We start from the raw sequence: 26,759 nt of genomic DNA on the forward strand, positions 1-26,759 counted from the left end.
CAGCTGGGAACATAACTAATTGTGCACTCCTGTTGGTATTGGGGCCATTTTCCTTAAAGACCAGAATAATGGGACTGAGGGCGCTCTCAGAGAGTTGGCAGAGCATAGGAAATAAGGAGTACAGTAGTTTCACGAATACAAGCCGCACGGATTATAAGCCGCACCCCCGGTGCCTCGACAATGTTGCTGTCTTTGTCAATAGATAAGCCGCACCCCGAATATTAGCCGCACTTTCGTTCGTCGCGAGAATCCGTGCGCAGCTTTCACAAATTGGCCAATTAGTAAGAGGATCGCGGCATAGCGGGCTTTACTGGCTCGGGGCGGGGCCAGGCAGGCTCGGCCCGCTCATGGTTGCCGACGGGGCCGGGTGGCCCAGCTCAGCGCCACGGCTCGGCGGGGCTGGCCGGGTGGTGCTGCCGCCGCCGCCGGGCTCGCTGGCCCCCCTCTCCCGTCAGCACCGCCCCGCTGCCGCGTTCGCTCGCCCGGCTGGCAGGGCTGCCGCCGCCGCCGCCGGGCTCGCCGTCCGCCCCGCTGCGCCCGACCCGCGGCGCTTTCGCGGCTCGCGGTTCGCGGCGGCGCTTTCGCGGCTCGCGGTTCGCAGCTCGCGGTTCGCGGCTCGCGGCTCGCGGTTCGCGGCTCGCGGTTCGCGGCTCGCGGCTCGCGGCTCGCGGCTCGCGGCTCGCGGCTCGCGGTTCGCGGCTCGCGGTTCGCGGCTCGCGGCTCGCGGTTCGCGGCTCGCGGTTCGCGGCTCGCGGTTCGCGGCTCGCGGTTCGCGGCTCGCGGCTCCCGGCGGCGCTTTCGCGGCTCGCGGCTCGCGGCTCCCGGCGGCGCTTTCGCGGCTCGCGGTTCGCGGCTCCCGGCGGCGCTTTCGCGGCTCGCGGTTCGCGGCTCCCGGCGGCGCTTTCGCGGCTCGCGGTTCGCGGCTCGCGGCTCGCGGCTCGCGGCTCGCGGCTCGCGGCTCGCGGCTCGCGGCTCGCGGCTCGCGGCTCGCGGCTCGCGGCTCGCGGCTCGCGGCTCGCGGCTCGCGGCTCGCGGCTCGCGGCTCGCGGCGGCGCTTTCGCTCGCCCCGCCGGCAGGGCTGCCGCCGCCGCCACCACGCTCGCCGGCCGCCCCCTCCCGTCTGCACCGCCGCCGCGTTTCCTCGCCCTGGCCGGCACTGCAGGCCCCCGCACCGCCGGGCTCCCCCACGCTGCTGGCCCCGATTATGCTGGGCTTCCCCCGCTGCCAGGCAGCCTTCCTGCTTCTGCCATGCTCCCCTGCACTGCTAGCCCCAGTTCTCCCGGGCTCCTCCGCCCTGCTGGCTCAGGCTCTGCCGCCCGCCCCCGACACTGCTGGCCCCGCCTCTGCCAGGCTTTCCCACCTCAGCCGGGGCCGGCCGGGCTCCAGCTTGGCTTGGGGCTGCCGCGGGCTCTCACTTCCGTGTTGGCAGCTTTTAGAATTTTGTTAATAGATTAGCCGCCCCGGAATATTAGCCGCACTTCCGGGTTTCCACCAAAATTTTGGTCAAATTGGTGCGGCTTGTATTCGTGAAATTACTGTAGTTGTGCTGCCATTAAGTAGAACCTCAACAGGCTGGAGAAATAAAGCTCAGCAAAAGGAAATAACATGTTCTTCACCCAGAGAGAAATAACTCTGTGCACTGGGAAAAGTCTTGGGACGACCAAGGGTAAAGAACTGAGCATTAAAGGATGGGGAGGGTCCTGGTGGGCAGGAAGTTGAGTATGAGTCAGCAAAGTGCCCATGAAGCAATTAAAGTCAACACTTTCTGTGTTAAGAAAAACAGTGCCAGTAGGCTGAGAGAGCTGATCCTTCCCCTCAGCACCAGTGAGGTCACATCTGGAATACTGCCTCCTGTTCTGGGCTCCCCAGTACAGAAAGGACATGGACATACTGGTGTACATCCAGTACGTACCTCCAGGACACAGAGAAGTAGGGGTTTTGGAGCATCTGTCACATGAAGCAAGGCAGGAAGAGCTGAATTACGTTATCCTGGAGAAGGTTCAGGAGGGATCTCAGCATTTATAAATGCTTGGTGAGAGGGAGAAGCCAATCCTTTTAAAAGCAAATATTATGGAAAAAGAAATTCAGATTCCACTCTCTCCAGATTTCAGTAAAGAATCTGATATGGTATCACCCTGCAATTATTTACTGAGTTGGAAATAGAAGCACAACACAAAATTAAAGTTGATATAAAGGTGATTAATAGTAACATATTTAATGGACTTCTTTAAAATTGGTCTTTACACTCGTCTTATTACAAGTCTGTAAAAATGGTGAAAAGCAGCGGTGTTTTGATAAAAACTGGTGACAGGAAAGCCTTCTTGATACAGGGGAGGGTCTTGCTAACTTAGAGACGAAATTGGAGGAGCATTTGCACAGGCATATTAGAAATAGTAAAACATTTAGCAACTCTTCAAAGCCACATGATTATGAATAGCAGAATTTCTGTGATTATTTCTGTGATGGTCTCTTATCATTTGAGAGCACCATAAAAAGATAAATCACACACCCATGTTTACTATTAACAGATTAAACCAATCTGGCCTATCTGTAAAACAAACTTGATATTCACCAGTTTCTGACAAGGTATTTTCAGAAGACCAAGTGGAGCATTAGCACACTTATTCAAGACTTTGAGCAAGCACTTCAGGTACAAGGTTCAGAATTCAGGAGAATCAAGTCACTAGCCTCTATATCTTCCTATTTATTCTGTTTTGCCAGACAGACTAAAAGGTGCTTGCTCTGCTTTTTGATCCTTGCACATAAAAGCTGAGGAAGACACACGATCGATGTTTATAATTTATTGAGGGCTACACGCTGAGGAAGGAGTTGGTTTTAAATAACAATATTGAGAGATTAAAAATTAGGAATCAAAGAATATATTTAGGTTGAAAGTTCAAAAAAACCTCTAAGCATTAGGAGAAAGGTTTTGAAACCTCTTTCCAGAAAGAGTGACAGGGCAATGTTCTTAAAGATAGACTGTGATGACTTTATGACTGAAATTAGCTAAGACTATTTCTAACTCTGAAAGTTCTATTCTTCAGCCCTGAATTACTATGGTGATCAACTACTCCCTGTTCTACTCCTCTCTTTCCTAGACTTTTTGCTCACACTATTCCCATTAAAGTTCAACTAGGGCTATGAGAGGACTTCATGCAATTGTTTATCCTTAAGAGAAAACAATGTTAAGACTTAAACTCCTTCCCCTCTACCTGAAATGGTTTTATAGAATATTGCATCAAAGCAGATGACTAGATCTCCTTGAGATCAGAAGATTTAAGCAGCAGCTAAACAGAGCAGTGCACTGCAAACATACTGAAATTATATTGCCTCTTTGGGTCTTCATTAAATATTTGTCCTCCTTGCCAGTTTAATGGATTCCTGCTTACTATATAAACAGTCAAAGAGGGAATCTGATTGTACTCATAGCAAATACACCTCAAACACTGTCACTGTTTAGAATCATGTATTTTAACCTTTCTGTTATCCCCACCCTTCATAACATGGTACTTTTATGTTAATCATTGAACAACCCATTCGGAAGTTTTCCATGGCAGTGAGTAAAGCTACAGAAAATAGAGAGGGCATATTCACATGACTGCAGCTACTGGCCAGTTGTCACGTAGTTATTTGTACAGCAGTAAGTGAACATTGAGCAATGTTGCAGACAGCCGACTCTTCTCCATTCAGCTCCTTTCAAAGTCCATCAATAAATAAGCAGCACTGTGGTTTCTTCACCCAAAAAGCATGCTCAGCCTGTTGCAAATGTTGAAAAGGTAGGCGGGTCTGTCATTCACCATCCCCACAATCCCTCGTATCGAACTCAAGCCATTATTGTAAGGCCAAGAAAGTCTGGTGAGTGTGAACGTATTTCCCCACCTCCCTCTGGCTTGAAAAATGATTTTTTTTCATTTTGTTCTAGAAAAGAGGAAAGTGTTTTTCCAATATAAGTCAATCCAACACTTGACAGCCAAACAAAAATGAACACTGGACTGAAATTTATGCAGTGACATATATTGTTCAAACCCCAAATCAGAACTCCTGTGTTTCATTTACGACTCACAAAGCCAATGCAATGGCCAGAAGAATGTCAGTTACACAGAAAAAATTATTTCTATTTTAATAGTATCTCAAAATAATAAATGTTCACTAATTAATACATTTTGGGCACTTTGGGGACTGGTGTCCATGACAGCATTTCCAGTTAGAGACAGAAGATTTGGAAAAGAAAACAAACTGTTCTCCTGTTCCAAGTTCAAAGATGAACTCCACTTTCATTGACTGTCTACCATTTCTTACTTGGTGACAAACCAAATTCTCAACAACTGAATCTCTTTTAATTGGTTAGTTATAGTCTAGACCAAGGCTTCCACCTTGAATGCCATAAAAATTCTGTGAATGATTCCATTTAACAATGACCCACAGTCGTGGATTTAACAGACTTGATTTCCAAATATTTTTCCCCACCTGACTTGTCTCCTTTAAAGTTTTTGTCTTTTTATTTCTGGCTTGTGCTTATTTTTGGCTCTTATGTTCTTGCTTACCTCACAGATTTCTGTGTTATTATTAGCTTCTTCTACTAGCATAGCAGTCTTTTGCCACACACATACACACACTTTTACAATAAGTTCACAACTTATGAAACTTGCAAATCACACATGCTGTCAAAGCACACAAACTCCTTAATTCCCTCATTCTGGTGCAATGTACAGAAACCACCTATAACACATAACATCTTGGTAATCAAAAAGCAATATTTTTACATAAGTGGAACAAAAGAACTTACTAATATTTGCCATTTACAGTTTTGCCAAAAACACAGTAGGGCTACTAAAGCAATTAACCCCAATCTAAATTAGTTCCATTTGAAATGACAAAACCTCAATCTAATTTTACCAGCAACAAACCTAGTGAAATATATGAAAACTCACAAAACTGAAGTATGAATAAGTTTTACAATACAAAACCACTATTTCTTCAGACCAAAGCTGTCCTTTTGTATTTTATGATTAAATACCTGGCACACGAATAACACAAACATCTTACTGAACAGTAGGTCTCCCCAGTTCAGCTCATTTAGCAGGCAAGTGTCAAGAACTATTACAGTATTGCCTTAGAGGCAGTAAGTGAAATTCTTGGAAGTAGCTTGAGACATTTTTTAAAGCTTTTTTTCAAAGGTGGAAATAATCAAAGTAGACACCACACAGATTTTAATTGCTGTAGTTGAGAAAGTCAACATTTTCAATGGAAGTTGTGCTATCCCTTGCCCAAGTTTTCCCCATCCTGTGTCTCACAAAATATGGGTTTGTACACACGAAAAACAGAAGGTAAAACAGCCTGGTTATTCTCAGTCTTTTCATGTGTGACAAAAATAAGAGGACATATGTGATTCTAAAGCACCATCCTTACACTCCACCACGTCCAACTCTGCAAGAGATTTCAGGCTGCAATGTGTAAATCATTACTACATGCTCCAAATAGTACTTTCTATTTAATCAGGAGAGTAGAAAAATCCCCTCTAGAATTACAATAAACAACTACAGTTTTGTTTTAAATGAAATGATGTAGTTTATATCTGACCTGAGTTTCAGTCTTTTCCTAGTGGGAAATATAAATTCAGCATTTGGATACATAATCCTACAGCTCTCAGAAGAAGCCGACTCCACCGCGAACACTTTACATGATTTATAGCTCTCCTCCAGATTCAGATGACAAGTCTCGGCGGAGCAGGTGCAACGGGGTATTTTCTCCTTCCTTCAGACATCATTCCCTCGTATGTAAATTAATTAGCAAGTCTTCCTCACTGTCGCGTAAGCGGGGAAGATGAAGCTAATGGAATATCAGCGCTGGGTTTCTCACGAGGAGCGGGTGACCCGGCGGAGGGAGGGAAGGAGGGAGGGAGGCAGGGAGGGGGCTCGCTGCTGTTACTGCTGGAGCCACAGCGATTTTGACAGCGTCAGCGCCGGTAAAGTGAGCCTGGCTCCCGCGCACTTATGCCAAGAGAGCGGTTTTTAAACCACGGGCAGGATTTGGGGGGAGCTCGGGGACGCGAAGCGAGCACACCTCGCAGACCTCCCGCTGCAGCCCCAGCCTTCCTGTCCTGACCCCCGTGCCGCAAGTTGGAGCTGCCCTGCCCGTGCCCCTCCGGCCCCGCTGCCCTGCCCCTTCCCGGGCTGCCGGGGAGCGGGGATCCCGATCCCGTTTACCTCCTCCGGAGCCATGGAGAGCCCGCGGCCGCGGCTCGCCCGGCGCTCCCCGCGCTCCCTCACCCGCCGCGCCGAGAGCCGCTGGCACAGCCCGCTCCACATAAATGCATTAACAGCAGCCACATCATGATTAATTCATCAGTCCCAGTGACCAGGGGAGGAGGCGGGCGCGGGGCTGGGGAGAGGCAGGGCGCACGGGACGGTCCCTTCTCCCGGAGCTGGCCCCGGCCGGAGGGAAGGAGGCAGGGAGCGGAGGGTGCTCCCCGCGGTGCGCTGCCCGGCCGGGGGGAGGGCGGGGGCTCCGGGCAGGTCCCGGGCGGCGGCACCGAGCTGGGAACCGGGCGGGGTTCCGGACAGGTCCGGGCGGGGTTCTGAACAGGTCCCGGGCGGGGTTCTGGACAGGTCCCGGGCAGCGCCGCTCCCGGCTGGGAGCCCGGCAGGGAGCAGCGAGGGAGCCGTGGGAAGTTGGGGAGGCTCCGCAGCGCTGAACAGGCTGCGGTCAGCGCTCAGCTGGACGCGGGAGCATCCTCAGCTCCACGGGAGCTGCAGCCCCTCCTGGTGTCCTGGCTGCCAGCGGCTCGCCGGGTGTCTGGGCTGCGGAGCAGAGCTCCCGAGCTGCCGGCACGGAGCGGCCAGCAGGGCAGGACAAGCATCCCGGGCATCCGTGTGCCCGTGATCAAGGTAGCAGGACTAAGCTAATTTGCTCAAATGAGTCCAAAACCCCTCCTCAGCCTTGGTGAAAACGACTGCTCGGCCACGCACCAGTTGCTGGAGCCGGGTTTTTCTGTGCAACACATCGCTGGTGTCCATGTGAGCTCGCCTTGGTGTGCTGAGGCAGCAGCACCGGCTCCTTCCCCACTCCTCCGGCACAGAGAGCCGGTTTCTTCACACACCATTTGTAAAACTAGCGGTATGCTGGACTTTGAGTTTCTTCACAGAAGGGGCAAAAGACCACAGTGACTTTAGGGGTTTCAGAACAGTTCTTAAATGCGGGAAACGCTTTGCATTTCTCTGACTTCATTTTCCACTCCAAATATAGGTAGAAGTCCTCTAAGTCTACCATCCCCCTCCAATACTTAATACAAGATGGACTTTGCAACACCAAGCAAGACGCCTCCTTATCTTCTTAGGTAGGTCCCTAGTCAGGTGATGAAATATGTGTAGAACAGATGATTTATCACCTACTTATTACAGCCTAACATCATCTATAAAACCAGATTTGCCTTCCTATTGTCATACTCCAAGGGAATATATTTGAATAAGGTATTATCGTGGTTTAACATTTCGTTATTGATCATGTGCCAGGAGCAAAAATCACCTCTTGTGGATTTTAGATTAGCAAAGACTCTCCAAGCTCTCCAAGCTGACACAGATATATGTAGAGATTTCCAAGTACCAGACACAGTTCATAAGCTTTACAGAGAGATCCCCAAATTGTCACAAGCCCTAAGGTAGGTAATCACAGGCAAAGAGGTTTAAAGCTGTCTGAGGAGGGAGAGGAAAATGAATGAAAAAATAGAGAGGTTTTGTGGGAAAAAATCATTTACACAACACATTAATTTTCCTTTTGTGTTATGCTGTAGATTTGTGTTACTCATATACAAAAGAGTAATTAACTCCACAGTTAAGGCTGTGTTGTGGTTTGCACTTATAGCAAGACTAAAAATCTCCAGGTTCAATACTTGAATGCTGCATTTAGACTACACAGCACAATAGCACATAAGAATTACAGCTGAATTTTCTTCAAAAAAACCCAAACTTACCTTCTACAAAGAAAATCTTAATTGTCATCTTTTTCCAGATATTCCTATTTTCACCTGTGTATTCTGAAGGTTCCTATATATATTAGAAGCCACTCATACTATAAGAAAAGAACACAAAAAACTGAGTTTGAACTTTTAAAATTAAGCAGAAATGGGATAACACATACTACTTCATTGCACTTGGTACTGGTGTTCCAAGATAATTACGTAATAGCAGATTTAATTGTTCTACCTAGGTTTTTTTGAAAAAAATGGATTTTATTAGAATCAAATGTTTCCTGCAACAACTGATGTACTTATCTGAAAAAAGTAAAAAAAAAAAAAAAACATGATCAAAACCTCTGAATCACCAATCCAAAAGTCTGCTTTTTAGCAGACATTACCTAACATCTTCTGTAATTCAGTGCTTCATCTTAAAATCAGTTCATTTCACTCTTCCTAGTGAAGGCACTGCCTAAACATGCACTGGCTTCCCTGATTAGGAATAATCCCATTTGTTTGTCTCCCCAGAATATTCTGAGCATTATTGTCTTCTGTTCACCTATTGACATATTTATATACAACACTCCCATTTTTCTTCAGTTGAAACAGATCCTCTTTCAATCTCTTTCCATAAATCAAGTTCTGGATTTCTCTGATGATGTCTATGACCTATTACAGTTTGAATTAGTAGTTTTAAACACTGACAGATGGACAGAGTTTTATACATGGCATTCCAGTAAACTGTTACTAGTAATGCCCACAGCAGTCTCTCCACCCCCATTTAAACACTGATAAAGGTGGGCTTTGCCTCACTTTATTGACTTTCCTATGTAGATAGCTTATGGTCTTTCCTGTGCTCAACACCAAGTCTTTCTCATGCTATACAACTTTTGACTCAGACATTACCAGATTACACCAAAAGTTTTTATTGGGCTCTGGAGCATAATCTTGAATTTTCTTACCCTATAATACAATGCCATTTCTTGGCTCCAGTCTTTTGTGTGTGCTATTGACAAGCTGTGAATCAACAGCAAATTATTCATTTTCTTATTTTCTAAGATTAATAATAAATTTATTAAGGGATACAGAAGTAATAAGAACTGAGTCTTAACAAACCTAACAAATTACTTTTATGGATTGGTCTCTTTTCAGCATAAACTCTCTTCCTTTCCAGGTCCTTACCCACTTCACATTTTTTATACAGGTTTTTTTGTCTTCCGTTCCAATATTGCCCACACACAAGTGACTGCTTCCAGGTTACTTGTATTGAACTCTGGAGAAAGCAAAGATGTTAAATGAGATGGTGTATGAGGTGTCAACTGTTACAGATTTTGGGATAGAGATGTAGTTTAAATAAAAACAAAGGAGAAAAACAGTCATGAGTAGCCTTGAAAAAGTCCATTCTATCTGCTGTGCTACATTTCCAACTTCAAAATGGCTTAGTACTGCAATTCAAAGAAAAATCACCATGGCTAGAGAGGGGGGAGAGTGGACCTATTTTCTATGCTTTCCACTCATTTCTTCTATTTTTGGAAATTCTCCAGGTTCCTTATTACAGAACTCAATTGCCTGGGCAATTTTATTCTTGTGTTATCTCAGGGAAAGTGGTAGAACTATGCAACTATCAAAGCATGCAAAATTTCAAAGCCTGGATTTGTTATGTTATTGTTATTTATTGAAGTACAACTTTGTTTTTGTAAAATTATTAATATCCTTGCTGATATCTCATTGGTGTAAAAAGATGGATGCATAGTTCCACTACCACAACATGTGAAGTTATATGAACACAGATTCATAAAAATATTTCAAATAATATATTTTTTAATATTGTGAATCAAGTTTCAGTGCTGCCACATCTACACATTTGGTCTTGGTGTATCTCTGTCTAAGACTTGGGATGAAATCTCAATCACACAAAAATCAAAGAAATTCTGCTAGTTAATTAATCAGAGCTAGGATTGCATTCACTGAATTTTCTCTGAGGGTTCACTGCATTTGACATGAAATCCCTTATTGCAGTAGCTTATATTAAATATAAACACGTGTGTCTAGGTTTATTTCTAGAAAATAAATTATATTGAAAGAAGAATACTTCATGACAGAGTCAATCCTGATTTAGTAAACTAAAAGCAAATGATAATAGTACATCTATATGAAATCTCCCTGGCCTGAAGCCCATATGACATTTTCTTGATTCAGGGCTTAATATTCAAAACTTGGCCACAGTTATTCATCTGTTAAGGTTCTTTAAGTTTGTCTGATTTATAACTAATTCTGGCTACTACGTGGAAACAATGGTTTCAGATGAATTATGATTATGTTTTTCAGTCTGAGGCACAGACTAAAACTCATGGCATAAAGAGTGTATTTTGCCTTGATTTTCAACAAATTTTCAGTGAATTAAGTATCTGACAAATAAGGGTGCAGGTCTATCTTTTGGTATTCAAAGCACTAATGTAAACTAAGAGTGAGTTTGACTCAACTTTCCTCATTCTCCAAAGAACTTTTCTTCTCAGCTTTATAAAAGTCACATTATCTAGACAAATGTGGATTTCAATCTGTATAAAATTTATGCGACTATATCATATAAGCACTCAGGACTTGACATAGGCAATTTCTATTATTCAACACAGTAATAAGGTCTGAAATATTCCAGAGAAGTGCATCTTCTCTTATGTTTATCTGGTCATTGAGTATTGTAATTTCTGACATCATGATTTTCATGAAATGACTGTTTCTTACTGAAGCCAGAAAAACTGTTAGAAATCCTTATTAACAGTAAATAAATAGACACAAAGTCCTGATAGGACATCAATGATGTTGAAAGATGACAGACTTATTTTCTGAAAGGGAGGCAATTCTGTCATTCCTGAAGGGTTACTGAGGCATTCCAAACAAGTGTAGATAATGTTTGAAACTGAAACATTTTGCTGTATACATTAGTTCTGATTTTTAAACCTGCCCTCAGTTTTAAATACCCTCACTCACATGTCAATTGTGTTACCTTAAATTGTGTCAGCAGAGGCAGTGAACTGAAGAAAGAGAGAAAATAGGAAGGGTGACTGAAAAATCACAGCAAGAAATAAGACAATCCAAAAAACCATATTACTCCAAATTGCTAGTCCAGCTGAGTTGTACCTTCTGCAGACTCAGAGCAGACTGTAACTAAAGTGCAATTGCCTTTGTAGTTCTCTCACCCTGAAAACAGTTCAAAATGATGTATACAAAGCTAGGGCAAGTTGCAGACAAGGCTGCAGTATACAGTATACAATCTCTGGGCATCCTCCTGGAGCTGTGCTATTTGCTAAAGAGTAAAGCATGTTGCAGGCTTGCCCTTCAGAACCTCAAAGCATTTCCTGCTTCTGGCGGAACAGACATGAGATCACTGGAAGGAAAACTCACTACACCACAATACTGAACCAAGACCATTATTATTTTGCTAGCCCTGATGTTTCAGCTGAAATGTGGTTTATAATGCTGTGAAATTATGGGTCAGGTAAACCTCATTGCATCTCTTGGGTGTAGCTGTCCCTCTTCATTGAAGACAGATGTAAGAAGTCATTATGCTCTTTTGCTGAAACAAGTAACTGAAATGACTTTAGTCTCTAAACCCCAAACACAATTACACATCTCTGTACAAAACAAAAGCTTGAAAAAGCCAGGTCAGAATGTGAATGAAGTGGGTGGAGTGGTTTTGCTGGTTTTTAAGAAGGATGCAAATAAAAGTGACATAATGTATGTAGGCTATGCATATAGGATGTGCATAAATATGGAGAAAGAGGAAATACATAGCTCATGTCCAATTAACGCCAAAGAACAGGTACCAAGCAATAAACCCAGACAGATTTTGGGCTCCTGGCACAGACTGACATGGGTTGAATCTCTGAAAAATAAAAAGCTTTTTCAATATGTAAAATTTCTGCTACGCTCAAAGAAACATTTTTAAAATGTTGCTTCTTAGAAATACAACTGCACTGATAAAAGATCAATCTCTATTAACAGCTCTCCCATCTAATGGGGGAATAATTGACTAACCTCCAAATTTTGACCAGCCTATGGGGACAGTAACAAAGCTGTGTGACAGAGTGATAGATCTCAGATGTAAATATATGTTATTATTAAAGATAGAAATCTCAGCTAGAAATATACATATCATTATTAATTGATTTACAGAATTCCCACTCCATATTTTCAGAGGTGTGCCTTCCCTTAAGTTTCCTAAGAATTATTTACTCTTTGGGAGCTGTAACTGCTATATCTAGCTATCTTTCAAATACCCAAGGACCTGCTAAATAAAAAAGACATTCCTACACAGGAGAAAAAGATTTTAATACTCAACTTTCATATAAAGATTCAGATGCCTGTAACCTCCCTCTGTAAATTCCCCAACACACTTACATCCCCTCTCCAGCAAGTCCAGGAAAAAAATAAAGGGAATGTAGACAGGTGTCTCTTGACTTTGCCCCCAGGTGCCCTGAAAGGAGCTTAGAAAAGGAGAGAGCCTTTTGGGGTAGTGGACTGAAAGTGGCTTGGAGCAAGGAGTGAAGAAATACTCCAGTGCCTTGTTCAAGGAAATAAGATTTTGTAGTTTCTTGTAAACAAACAGAAACATCTCAAAGAAACAGCCATACAAGAGAACCTAGCTTGACAAAAGCCATCAAGCTTTGACCCACTGTTAAACTCATCAAAGTACATGCCTGACTTATACAGACCAGGAAAGAGTTATCTCAAATTACCTTTTCCAAAGGAAACTCTGAGAGTAATCCAGATAGTGCAAGTGATTAATTTTCTCAGTACACACATAACTGCTGATTTCACTATTCATTGGTGGCTTTTTTTCTATACCTGTAAATCAATGCAAAAACTTATGTGGAAGATGCAACACACTAGTGAATGCAACAAAAATATTTAAAATGTCCACCTCTGAGCTTTCTAAATCTCGCAGTATCAGTCAGCACTTAGAAAATCCTTAAGGTTAACACCCAAGAATGGAATGGATTTTTTCACTTTGCTAAATAAATGCACAGCACACTGTAAAATGGTCACATAAGGACAGTTTAAAATAAACACACTCATACATATCATATGCAACAGCAAAAAGAGACATCTTGCAGAAGACAACAGTGATTGCTCAAGTGCTCAATACACAAAAATGGAATACTTCACATGCTGGAACTGATCAAAGGTCCAGGACTCTGTCTCTGGTGTACAGTTCATCTACTTTCCTGTCCTTGGCCAGATGGTTAAAGGCTGTGTACAAAGTGCTCCTTTCAGAATATCCTCCTACCTTCTGGCAGTATTAAAGTATTAAAAGCATTATTTTCTGAAAAAGATTTTCTGCACAGACTTGTCATGTTTCATAGCCACTCATGGATGCAAAGAAGGAAGAACAACACAAGCAATGATTTACCCTTTCTGAAGAGTATCCATCACAGCTCCTGAGTCTTCTGTGCACCACATACAGCACCCTGGGCTTTCCTGGGAGGTCTCCTATCTAATTACTCAGCAAGTTCAATCTGCTTCCCTCATGAAATCTGACAAAATCATAGCCTGATGTGGAGCAGCTGGGATTTAACTTCCATTTATAAAACTTAATTGGGAGATCTTTTTCTTTCTTTCCATTTTCTTCCACTACTTCACTCTTAAAATCACATAATATCCACATATGCACCTACAAACAGACAAAACAAAGAGTAAAAGCAAACCAAAACAGTCAGTGAAGTTACTTGCTGTAGAAATAGCAGTGCTGGTATTAGCACTTCAAAGGGAAAAGCTATTTTAAAATTTAACTGCCTGGCAGATGCAGCAGATATAGGACAGGGACCAAAGAGAGGTAAGGAGGGAGGGAGAGTAGGAAGAGGAGAAAATGAGTGGGAAAGGATAGGAAAACAGAAGAATGGCATATCAATTAAAGGTAAAAATAGCCAAACTCTAAAAACAGCCAAACTCTCACTGGCAGGGAAATTTTGGCAATGTGGAATCCAGTAGCAAAATTCCAATTGATTTCAGGGAAATCTGCTTTTCACTCTGTATCAATAGCTCTCATGTACTGCAATGTGTCAACACGATTCCTCAATGAATTTATTTCCTTTTAGTTCATTCTTGCCAATAATTAATTCCACAGTGATTCTACAAATGTTGCAAAGGCAAGAAGAAAACTAACCCTGACTACTGAGTTTTCAGTACTACGTTGGAAAATCAAGATAGTCAGAAACCTGTCAGTTTTCATGGCACAAATTGCTATTCACACAGATGGTATTATTCAAACCATAAATAGACATTCATCATATATTAAACTCCTGTATTTTGAATCAACATCTACAAAGTTTCATCCCTCTCATTCCTGGGATTTGTTATCATCTAACTGCTGAACTGCAGAGGCCATAATGATTTCAAAGGGAGGGATTTAAAACCATCTGTTTAGTCTGTAATGCAAGATATATGGGACAGTTAGTCAGTCGACATTGATGCATAACTGATTATTCTTGAGGCTCAAAAATATTAATGGAAAAGTGTTTTATATATGCTCAGTCTGATTGCTGTGGTAACACCGAATAACCTGAGCTGGCTCATTAAATCCATCCATGATTGAATTTTTTCTGTTTCAGTTCCTTGACAATAGTTGTAATAATCACATGGGTAAGTCATTAATCCATTACAACTTTTTAGTTTGCTCTTAGATCTGTTCTGAACAGGCTAAAAAGTTACTCTCCCTGCTACTGTTATTCCAGAAGACTTTTCTGATAAAGGGCATTACAGCAAATACGAAGAAATACACCCACATCAAAATAATAGACCAATACAAAGAACTGAGTAAATCTACAGTTTTCAAGTGTATAGTCTTACCAATCAGACATATGAAACAGAGACTGAGAGATGATTACATTAAGAAAAATCATAAAATCATACTTTTATCTTATTCACTCCATCCTTTCTCTTACTTCTCCATGTTTGTAAAGTTCAGACCATGTAAAGTCCCTTTATCCATATGGCTGGGTTAACAGTTCTTTAATTAGATTTTTTAAAATATCAGTGTTTTTGCTTCATGGCCTCAAATGTTGAATTCCTTGGATGAAAAAAGGCTCTGTAGCAGATATGTTTCAGGGAAAAAAACATTTAAAATAAATTGCTCATGGTTAAAATAAAGAAATTTTCCTAAATAGACAATTATTTAATATATAAAATCATTTGGCCTTCATTTTCAGATGTAGCTATAATAACTATAGATTAAATAAATCTAAACCAATGTAGAAGGTTCTAAACACAAAATTATGAAAAATTAATATTTGCAATACTTCCAAGTGAAGTACTTACACTTTGTTCAGCTCTCAAATGACTTTATAGGCTTAGTCCATGTTATGGTAACCTAGAGACAGAATCTCCCACATCTCCTTAAACACACTGCACATTTCAAAGTTAAGAGTTCTCAAGTCTTGAAGTCCTGATTTCCCATTGAAAACATTTTCTTCTGTTCACATGTATATCACATCTCTGTCTACATTTGTAGAAGTCAACTTAGACTTTTTCATTTAAACCATTGGACGCTGAAGGTGAGCAAGAAATGCACACATTTTATATTGAGGAAATGACAGTCATTAAAAGAAGTATGGCCCTTGACTTCAATTAGGTTTTGATACTTGATATTTTTGATATTTTTGATTTTTTGATATTTTTTGATATTTTGATATATTTGCAATAGTTTTATATAGTTTTTGATATTTCAGTTTGATTTTTTTCTTGGCAAGTTTATAAAGTAATTGGGTCATTTTAACACTTCAAAGCACTATGGAATATTTTAACTAAATAGAATCCACCTCTCTTAAACTCTAAACCACCAAAGAAGTTTACTCAGTGATGATTCTAGTCTTTAAAAGAACAGGTTAACCTTAAAAGAACAACTTACTATACTTGTCAAAGAAAAAGAAATCACTTGAAACGAGAAAATAATGGTATCTGTATTCTTCTGATGTTAATTATATGCTTTGTGGTTGATTCTATTTTCAAATAATAAACACAATCCTCTATAGAGCAACCAGGCCTTCAGTTTGGAATACATAACTCATGTCACAGTCAATTCTTTCACAGCTGTGCCTGTAACAATGGAGACCTGCTTAATTAGACCCCCCTCCAAAACCCATAAAGAATAATTGCATTCCCAGGTTTTTAGGCACCACATAGCGTTCTGAACACAAAACCAAAGGCACAGGAGAAAATAAACCCTCCACTAATAATATTTCATAGGCAAAGGCTACCATGCAGGTTAACACAGAAAACAATGGATCCCTTTGCCTCAGTATTTTTTTTTTTTTTTTTTTTGCAGGCAGACTTAATTGGTTATTAACTCTACAGGAAGAAATAATTACCAAGATTTAAACATATGCCTTCAGTTTTGACATATCCAAACTATGCAATATGGAGGCCTGATTTTTCAGAGTGGTTTGTTCTTCAAAACTCAGCTGATGTTGAAGTGGTAGCTGTAGGGACTCCTCCCCTAAAGTTAATATTGCTATACTGAATATAAGTAGATAGCAAATACATTAACTCATTATAAGAATAATATTCTAAGGTGTTTTAACTGTATTAAGCACACTTCAAAACCATAAATATAAATAGTAAAGTTTTAATTTTATTTTGCTGTTTTGTTTTGTTTGGTTGGTTTTTTCTCTGAGTGCTTTAGAGTTTTGGATATGCAAGCTTGCTCTATGTATTGAGAGGACCCTATATGAAAAATCTCCAAAAGGAGTAGAAATCTGATTTGAACTAACTAAAAGACTGAGCCCAGGCCTTGTGAATGACAGACTAAATCAGATTATATTGACAGAGGATATATGGACATTGTTTTACCAACAGTGTCAGTCTCATATGTTTTGAGCTGAAGAGAAGAAAGCACCTTCCAAACAAGCCCTGGACTGCTCTGATGCTGGGTGCTGGAGCTGTGTTTACAGCTCTACTGCTGAAACTCTGTAGCTGCCTGATGGCTCATGTTTGGCTTATGTTGCTTCAGAGAAAGGGCAGGAAAAAATCACATTTGCCTTTAAAGGTTAACATTAATTTACCTAACAGTGGAAGAACTAACCTCAGAATTTTTGAATGACCAAAGCTTATTTTTCAAAATTTCAAAAAAATTATTATGTATCTTATTTTTCTGTCTGCTGGGGAAGCTGATGTTTTGCTCAAGTTGTAGTGTGGCTAATTTATCTCAAGTTATTCAAAGAAGTTTATTTCATGATGTATGCAAAATCACAATCTAAAGCAATACTCACATAACTAAAAAAGAAAATTCTAAAAAGTAGATTCTTTCTCTGCCCCAAACTTAGCCAAATTAGCAAAGGATAAACTGATAATTTCTCTTTGAGATTATATATAATTTATGATGCCAAGCACATATGCTCTTGGGTTGACAAGGACTGGTAATATGACATTTTCAGGAATATAACAGCAGCTAGACTTTTACCAAGATGCATTGAATACAATGGGCAATTATGGTAATTATGTAGCTAATCACAGAAAACAAGGTGTACTGAAGATGTATTGTGTATTTCATTTATGTGTGTAGAATCTGAACAATTTAGAACAACACTTTTCTATTTAGAAAATAGTGTTTGAGCATGAAGGAAAAAAGGAAGTATTTCCAAATATTTGCACACCATATTCTATAAACAAGTGTCTCTAAATTTTCATCATTTCTTCATAAATGCAATATCTTTCAATAGGATAGAATATGATATATGCAATTATATATGCAATATATATTCAATACGATATATTCAATGATATATGCAATTCACATAATAACACAAAAGGAACCAAGATAGAGGATGCTGGAGTAAATCCTCTAAATTAAATACACAAGGCCACTGAAATCATCAAAAAAATTGCTTCTCATACAAGGAAGCACCAAAGCTGCTTCTGAACCAAAGGGACTATCAATAACAAATTAAAGCTCTTGGGCTTTCACATGCACATGCATTCCATACATTTTTCATAACTCTGAAATAACTCCTTCTTACACATATTTGATGTGAAATAAAACCTCTAATAGAATAGTTGACATAAATTAGTAAGTCCCTTTTAGGTATTTTTCGATTTTGCAGTGTCTAGAAGTTGCAAAGTACAAATTAGGTGCATTTAGAAGAGAAGGGTGTACATCTTAAAGCAATAATAAACATTCCTAAAGTTTAGGGGGAAGAAGGAGAGATTTTTTACTTATTTATTTATACTTCTGTGGTTCAGCTAACTAAATAATTCAGGTTCCTAGGCTGAAGTATTTTTCTATTGTTTGGGGTTTTTTGTTGTTGTTGTTTTGTTTCGGTGTTTTTGTTTGGGTTTTTTAAGACTCCTGGCATCTCTTGGAGGGATCTGCACAAAGAACTTTGCTCATTTCTTGAAGACAGCTTTTAGAAGTCAAAGTTCTCAAATACTGACAGCACTATTCTGTGTTCAAGGAACACAGGAAAAAGCCCTGTTTGGGAGACAAGTTCCTCTTTTAGATGGGCTAGCCTGCGGCAAGACCTCATTGTCAGCTGCCTTCTCTGTAGCAGGTGGTGTCATGAACATTCTCTGCCTTCGCTTCTTCTCCTGGCTTGAGCATCTTGTCAAAACCGGTTATTACAGCTGGGTTGTCAGGCTAGCACCTTGGGCCTGATGAGGATGTAGGAAGTGAGATAAAAGTTCATGAGGTAGGCCAAGGAAATTCCAAATACCTTTTATGATATACCATGTCAAAGCTCTGTTCATATGATGTTTCAGGAATTGGGCACAAAGCACTCGACTTCAGCAGGTTTTGAGGTACCTTCAGGTACTGTCCTGGCACAAAAGCCTAGAATAAAATAGAACTTTTGCAGCAATTATTTTCTGCTTTGTAGAAACAACAACTCAGAAAGACTCCCAAGAGTGAGCTGATGATTGTGTGGCCTTTTTTTGTTAAAGTCAGTCTCAATATTTTAAAGTTTTTAGTAAGCATTTTAGCATAGGTTGCTAGCATGGAAGCTGCTCATTATCTGCTAATTGTTTCAAAGAGTTGCTGAAAATTGTTAAATGTTAAATATATGCTACTGTAAGCAAATATTCACAAGACTTTCAAAACAGATGTTTGAAAAATAGTAGGCTGTCTGCTCATGGTAGCAGTACACAAAGGACATGAAGAAGGGGGATTTAATAATAAATATGCTCACAGCTACATGGATGCTAATCCACAGTGGGGTTTTTTTAAGTTTTCAATTAAATTTATAAACCAGCAGTAACCCAAATAGTTTCTGTAAGCAAGTTTACTGCAAACACCAGTAATTCTTGGCTTTCCTCTGTCCTCCCATTCACTTCTCTCCACTGCTTTCCTACCTCTCCTGTCTTTGCATGGCCCCCCCAGCCCCAACACCCACTCATTTTCTTCTGTTGGCTGGGGCTCTGCCTATTTTCAGTCTGTGCACATTCTCTCTGTCTTTCCTTCTTCCTTTCTCTTCCTTCCTCTTCCTTCCTTCCTTCCTTCCTTCCTTCCTTCCTTCCTTCCTTCCTTCCTCCTTTCCTCCCTTCCTTCCTTTTTCTCTTTGTCTCTCTTTCCCTCTCTTTATCTCTTTATTTCTTTCCTTTTTCTTTCTTTCTTTGATAATAATGTTAGAGTCAAGATGTCTTAAATTCTACAACACAGAGTGGCAAGGTTGGATAGGAAGGCATTTAATGTGCCATTCATTACAAACGACAGAAATACTAAAGCTGCCAAAACACACATGGCACATTCTGCAAAACATGCCCAAAGCTCCATTGTCTTATCTTTTGCCTTTTGTTCTTGTTTTACCTCATATCTATCCCCAAATCAAATAGCATTCTGTTGACTGATTCTTAGAATATTCTCTGGTATTGACTGGCAAGATGTTCAGCAGATGCTGCATTACCAAAAAAAAAAAAAAAAAAAAAAAAAAAAGGGAAAAAAAGATGATATCTGAGTAACACATGGTTTTATAGTACTTTGTGGTACCTTTGCTGATATTGAGCCACGCAGCACATCATAGCACTTGGTGATCACTAAAGCATCTGGGGGAGAGATCTCTGCACTGCTGAACTCAAAACAATCAACTGCTACATGAATGTCATGCTTTACTCATCAAACAGAGGGGACTTTTGACCTTAAAGAACTGAAACCCAGATTAAAACAGAAATAATTGTTTCAGATCTATGACTAAGTCATGTCCCAAAATTCAAATAAAATACATTACTAAATAAATACATTACTACAGCAATATACTTATCCTGGACTTTTTTTCTCTTTGCTAAAACTGGAGTAGTTTGATGGGTTGAGACTTGTTTTGATTCATTTTTTTTTTTATGTTTGTGGATTTTGTGGTTGTTTGTTTGAAGGTGGGGTTGTTTTGATTTCATTTCTTTTACAGATAATTTCTTGTTTCTTCTTTCACTCCCCTCAGAATGTTTCTCAGCCTTTTATTATATTGAATTGGAGCTAAGATGATCCTTCTGATCTTGTTCCAAGAGTGAATTGGAAGGGCAGCTCTGCAATGACAAGCAAAACCTGACCTCCAGTCCCCCTTTGCTACATTTTTCTGTATTTCTACATTTTAGCCAGAATCCCTCATTTACTATAACCTCCTATAGCTTTTGTTGCACCCAGAGCTTTTCAGCTTGTCTTCACAAATTCTTCCTGACTCTCTACTTCTGTTCACCAGCGTGCCACTATCATTTTTCTATTATTATAGCTCTTCTCACAGTGAACCATCTACAAAGCATGCCAGAAACTCGAAACAGGAAAAAGAATTTGCTGAATCAGCAAGTGCCTTGAAAAATACTATTGGAAAAATACTTTGCTGCTAGGGCAACAAAGGAGAAAAGAGTTTCTTCCTTGCCTGAATGTCCAAATTATACTCTTTTGATTCCTTTTATTATGAGGACATTGGCACAGTAGTTTTCTTTGTTTAACACTTACATAAAAGTACACCTTGATTAAATATGCCTTCTTTTAACTCTTCTTGGTATCTTTAGAAGATGGGATTGAGCTGTTAAAACTTAATCCTATATTTGATGATTTGTCTGCTGTAAGCTGCAGAAAATATGAGTCATCTTTTGCCGGCAGAATTTACCCATCACCATGGCATAGAGACTTCTTTTTTTTCTTAAATTTGAAAATACCAGTCTTCAAAGCACAGTTTGAATGGCAGAGATGAATCAGAAACACCAGTCATTTTCTCCCTATGGGCCTGATTCCATTAGGAACTAGGCAAAGATTTCTGCATCTGCAGAGCTGAACCTTACAACTTTTTGTCGTTTTATAGAGACACCGTGGAAAAGAAAAGAGGCAGCGTTGAAGAAAATATCTGCAATCACTGCTTACTTCATCAACCTGATCTGCCACAAGAGGGCAGAGGCTTATGTCACTCAGCTTCATCTACTGTCACAGGAGAATGTCAGGGATCTTTAATGGGAAAATTTATCATGTTTAAATACCAGGGTGAAAAATGAAATTCCATTAGCTAATTTTAAATGGCTTTAGGCCAAAAAGCCGAATGCATCAACAGAACTCTGTCATCTCTGCTGCAATGACTACAACTGCCATAGCTTGTTTATAAGTTGTTAATTACTGTGCATTAATTAATTACAAAAAAAATATTACCCATACCCACACGTATAGAAAAATATGTGGATGAAGCAAGGCTTTGCTAGTCTGAAAAATGTGTCAAGCCAAGATACTGAAACCTTTGTGTGATTGCTTTTGTAATAAATGGGTTGATTTTGAAGTGGGGAAGTGTTAGAAAAACAAAACCATTATGCCAGTCCAAGAATAGTTTAAATTCTCTGTATTTGCTGAGCAAAAATGAATGAACCTGCTACTAGGGCATAAATAGGTTTCCTTTTAGGACAGACAGCAAAAGAAACAATGGACACATGATGCTCTGGCTTGTTGTCACTAATGCACACTGCTGGCTTGGTGCTGAATGGGTAGCAGAGAAACACAAATCAATAAAGTGTTGTATTCTGCACTGGTACAATGGTTTTGATGGAAAAGTGAGGAAATTAAATAATCCAGCTCAGTTGTTACACTGGGGTAATTTACATTGCATACAGTGACTTCCACTGGCTTAACATTTCTTATAAATTTTAAAGTTGATCGAATTGCAACTTAACAATTTGTGGGCTTAGATTCTGACAAATCCCACTCCTGTTTCCTACTGCTCCGAACTGCTTATAATTACATCCATACTTTAAAAAAAAGTCCATATTTTATCAGCTGATTCAACTGCTGAAATGAAACCTTCAATACAACTCATTGATGCATTTGTCATTAACAGACACTGCCTAAAAAAGTGCAGGAATTTCTTTTTCTTGCTAGTATTGCATCTGTAATGCAAGAACAGTTCTTGCCCTTGTCAGGTTTTTTTCTTGAGTACCAGCTTAATAAAAAGCTACAATACAGAAGCAAGAGAGGAAAGGATAATGCTCTTTTCAATTTTTAAGGCATATTTTAACAAAATGCAGACTTCTGCATAGTGAGACTGCTACCATGCTCTTTGTTCATGTGTTCTGAAAGATACTGTTAGACACAATCAGTGGGAGGAGATACAGCAAAAATCCCTGCACATTTTCAAGCTCACAAAGCTGATGGTGATGATTGTAATTATAAAGGACAGCGTGAAGTAGGTAGTTACAAAATTCTGATAAGATAACTTGGCTAGCACAGCGGTCTGTCAAAAATTAAAACCTATCTATTACAGGGGTAAAAAAGCACAACAGCCTTTTCTCCACCCTCAAGAATTTTTGGAAAAAAGTAAAACAAACAAACAAAAACAACTCACTGCAGAAAAAAACCCACATTTCTTCTCTAGGTAAAGAGATTTCATATTCCAGAATCTGAAATATATTTATTTTAAAAGATTTTAGATTGCAAAATCCCATTTTTTAAATTCCCATTTAAAACTGCTGGGGACTTATAAGAAATGGGGATTTTTTTTTTTTATGACTGGAAAACTAAATATAGCATGTTCTCTGGGAATCCAGGTAACCCACAGTCCCTGGTTCTCCCACAGTCCCAGGGTTCTGCAATTTCCCATGGGCTACCACAGACACAATGAGGTTGGGAAACTACACAGCATTTACCTGGTTTCACTAAAAAACTGAAAACAATTAGTACATTTCCACTTTTTCCTGACAAACTAATACTCTCTGATAGAAATGTTCTGCTAGAATTTTTCCAACAGGCCCTGTCTCTGTTATAAATGAACTTGTGACAGCACTAACACCATTAATGCAGCAGGGAACAAAATCAAAGGACTGATTCCAGCTTATTCTTCTAATTTTAGACCAAACCATGGACAACTGTTACTACTACATCAATTGTGATTATCAAGTTCATCTGACATACTTCAAGCCCCTGTGAGAATAAAAGAATACTAGTATACAAAATTTGGTTTTTTCTGGTTTTTGTTTGTTTATTTGTTGGTTTTGGTTTTTTAACAAATGTAGCAATGGACAGTGAGAAAATAATTTCTTGAAAATAAAGTGTATTAACTTAGGATGAAAAGAAAGGCACAAAGTATATCCAGTTTAAGCAGCAGCAAAAACTTATGTGGCTGATTCTACTCAGTTGATCCAAGGGTTTACAAGATGATCCAGGGAAGTTAGGTACCCAGATTCCTTTCAGAAGCAAGTAAAGACAGACAAAACCTCAGTAGACCAGCAGACAAATAAACACTCTGTGAAAGGGGGATGGAGATACCCAGTTCTAGCCAATAAACCACTGTGAGCACAGCAATGAGCCAAAAAAGCCACCCAAGGCAGCAGTGGCAGTGCAGAGTGTTAAGCACCTTCACACTCTCATCCTCTGCACACTGGAATAAATTACCTCAGGCATTTGGAGAGTTGGGGCTCCCTTCTTCTGAAGATTAGCTGGCTGGTGATACCTGCCTTTTTCAAAACAACTCATAAATTAGGTTAATCTGTTCAAAAGCAGAAAAACTGTGGGTTTGTTCTCCTTAGCTGCTGCAAATTCAAATCTCTGCCTCCCACTTCCCAAGTGCACATCCTTGGAACTGCAATGTGGGAAAGCTGCTTACAGCAGTAACAAAAATCACCCCCAGTATACATTAGTTTTGTTCAAATACATCAGGAAGTCTATTTGCAAACTTTCCAAAAATAAAGCTGTACAGACACCTTAAGCTCTTCAGTCAGCCTTTTTCCCATGTCAGGAGATGGCACATTTTACTGAGTTAAAATCAATTGTAAATTCCCACAGATTTCAACTGAGGCAGGTTATCACTGCAAAACAGTAATGCCAAAGACAAAGAAATGATATAATGTGTTTTCCTTTTATAACTGGATTAATCTGTACTTTTAATATTTTTAAATGTCATTTCTATATCCAGAAGGTCAGCTATCATTCTCGTACCCTTTAGAATAAGGCAGCTGTGAAGGGAACTGATTAAAAAAAGCTGTCATTTTAATGAAGTTTCCATTCTCAATTGGTTTTCTTAAAGAAACTTGCACATGCATAAAACCTTAGAGCCAGGCCTGACTCATAGCCATTAGTTCTGCCAAGTATAAAAGACATCCATAATCCTTCCCAACAATGTATAAGACACATTTCTGCTGAATAAACTTTGCCATTTTTATTAATCTTTTTACAACTAAATATGCCTTTATGTTAGACATCTACTTCTCACACTATTCTCTTCAGAATTTCTAATTTCTTTGGACCATTTAAAAAAAACTAAACTGGAAATTCTTCCCCAAATATTTAGTATCAACTAATCTGTAAACACAGAGAAGGATCTGAAAGGACTCACCTGATACAAATTCAGGTACTACAACTACCACAGCAACTAGATCATGACAGTGAATTGTGAAAGAAAGTGCTGAAAAAAAAGATTAAATTGTTATAAAGCAGTGATTTGAAAGGGAGTCAAGTGAAATTCTCAAAAGGATCTTGGCCTTGTTGGGAAAGGGGAAAAACCTGATTAGTAAAGTGATATCTCTGATTAACCTACATTCACATTTTAAAAATTTATGCAACATTACCAATTAATAGTTTGCTAAAAAAAATCACAAGTCATTTGGTGAAAGAAACTAAGAAAGTTGTTACCCTTTCACAGGTAATGCAGGAATCACGAGAGGAAGTGTGATTCCTCCTCATTGGTTTCAATGCAAAGTGATTTAGGTCCATTGGAAGTTAAACAAAGAAAGGAAAACAGTCTTCATTGGTGAATCTCAGCTGAGCCACCAATAATTCCCAGCAATGGGAGTCAGATGTAGCAAAATTGCAAGACTTCTACCATTCCCATTCATTAAGCAATACTCTAAACTCATGTTTTTTTAAAAAAAAGGACCTGAAGATGTCTGTATCATACAGTGAAAAATGTTGAAATGTCTGAAATAGCCTGTAACAGCCTGCTTTACTGGAAGCTGTGTGCTCCTGCAGTGGCCCAGTGGCTACAGACATATATTTGCATTGATTTCCCCAGCACTGGACTCTGAAATCTCACAGCTAACCTGGGTCTGCAGTAGCTGTGTCCCTTCCCTCTGCAGAGGAATCTACAGCTGAGGAATTTCAGCTAAAGACTGACCAGAGTTGATTGAGACTAGAAACGTCAGAGAACATTCTCCTAGAGTACTTCTGGAAATCACTCTCCATTTGCTGCTCCTTCTTCAGCCCTGCATTGCAATACAAAATCCTCTCCTTTAAGACACATCCCAAAAACCAAAACTATGCTGATACCAGTTACACCTTTGGAAGTGTTCCATGGGGTTTGCAGGAGGCAGACAGGTGACATTCCCACAGTAAAAAATGATTCCAAGCTGATATCAAAGATGTCCAATTATCAGATTCTGCCATGAGGAAATGTATGATGTCATGGCTGTCTCTGTCTCACTAAAACTAACTGCAGCAATATTACGATTTAGCTCATTAGAAAATACATAAAGTAGGTTTGAGAACTCAAATCTGATACATACAAATGCAAACAAATAATAAATTGAATTCATAAAGCATCTAATATTATTTATCACAGAGCTGTTCTTCAAGGGAAGTGATGATTTCATACAGTGTTTTCTATTTCACAGTAAACTGACCAGTTAAAATAATTTAATTTTGAGAAGTTCCTTTCAAAGCTGCTAGATCTGTGCACTTGCAAGTTCTGACCTGGTATAATTGTCACCCTTTCCTGTCATGCTTTTAGTTGCACTAAGGATCATACTTTTATGTTTCTGTGTTGGTTGAATTTTAAAAATTATTTTCATAGTTGTTGTCTTAACTCTACCACAGCTTCAAAATAAAACTATTTCAACCTGTTGTACTAAACCTTTTTTATCTGATACACTGATTTCAATCTTTGCTCATGTGTGAGGCACTATAAAAACTATGTGTTAATTAACATAGCTCATACATCTCACCAAGGACATTGTTTTCCATTTGTGGTAACATGTCCTCAAGCAAAAAACACTTAACTGCAAAATAAAATTAAAACGAAATTCAACTATTTTAATATGTACTGTTTAATGTAGTAGCATAGAAACCTATACAACTAGAACAATAATTGAGAAATGTTTTTAATATTTTTCAGACTTGATCTGACCTAAATTGTGGAAACAGTTTCAAAGGAATAAGTATCTAGGGTGTTAATTTAAGTTCAATAAGGCAAAAGAAATTTTGTATACAGAATTATTTAATTCCAAAAGATACAGTGAGAAATAACACAAGCACAACATATTAATGACTAGCACACTGAATGTTTTGGAGAGCACTGAGAGTATTCCAAGTATTTCCCCCAGTAATAATTTTTACAGCTAAGAATTAACCAGAAATGTAATTTGATCA

At 39.6% G+C, this 26,759-nt stretch overlaps 1 protein-coding gene and 1 long non-coding RNA gene across 4 annotated transcripts in view; one reads left to right on the forward strand and one right to left on the reverse strand.

The window, feature by feature from the left end:
• Positions 1–7,028, reverse strand: part of LOC116999660 (heparan sulfate glucosamine 3-O-sulfotransferase 1-like) — a 50,190-nt gene extending 43,162 nt beyond the window's left edge. The window contains exon 1 of one of the 3 annotated variants that reach the window (XM_033066590.2): positions 6,969–7,028. The gene's annotated coding sequence lies outside the window, so the exon portion shown is untranslated. Of the gene's footprint in view, positions 1–5,580; positions 5,940–6,206; positions 6,536–6,968 lie in introns of those variants that run through there. The other 2 variants (XM_033066589.2, XM_033066588.2) reach the window with 2 other exon arrangements.
• Positions 5,692–23,412, forward strand: LOC116999661. The gene is made up of 3 exons (XR_004418594.1): positions 5,692–5,773; positions 7,246–7,336; positions 21,229–23,412. It is a non-coding gene; the product is annotated as an uncharacterized LOC116999661 (long non-coding RNA).
• Positions 23,413–26,759: the final 3,347 nt, after the last annotated feature.

The sequence above is a fragment of the Catharus ustulatus genome, chromosome 8 (assembly GCF_009819885.2).
Source record: "Catharus ustulatus isolate bCatUst1 chromosome 8, bCatUst1.pri.v2, whole genome shotgun sequence".
Classification (NCBI taxonomy): Eukaryota; Metazoa; Chordata; class Aves; order Passeriformes; family Turdidae; genus Catharus; species Catharus ustulatus.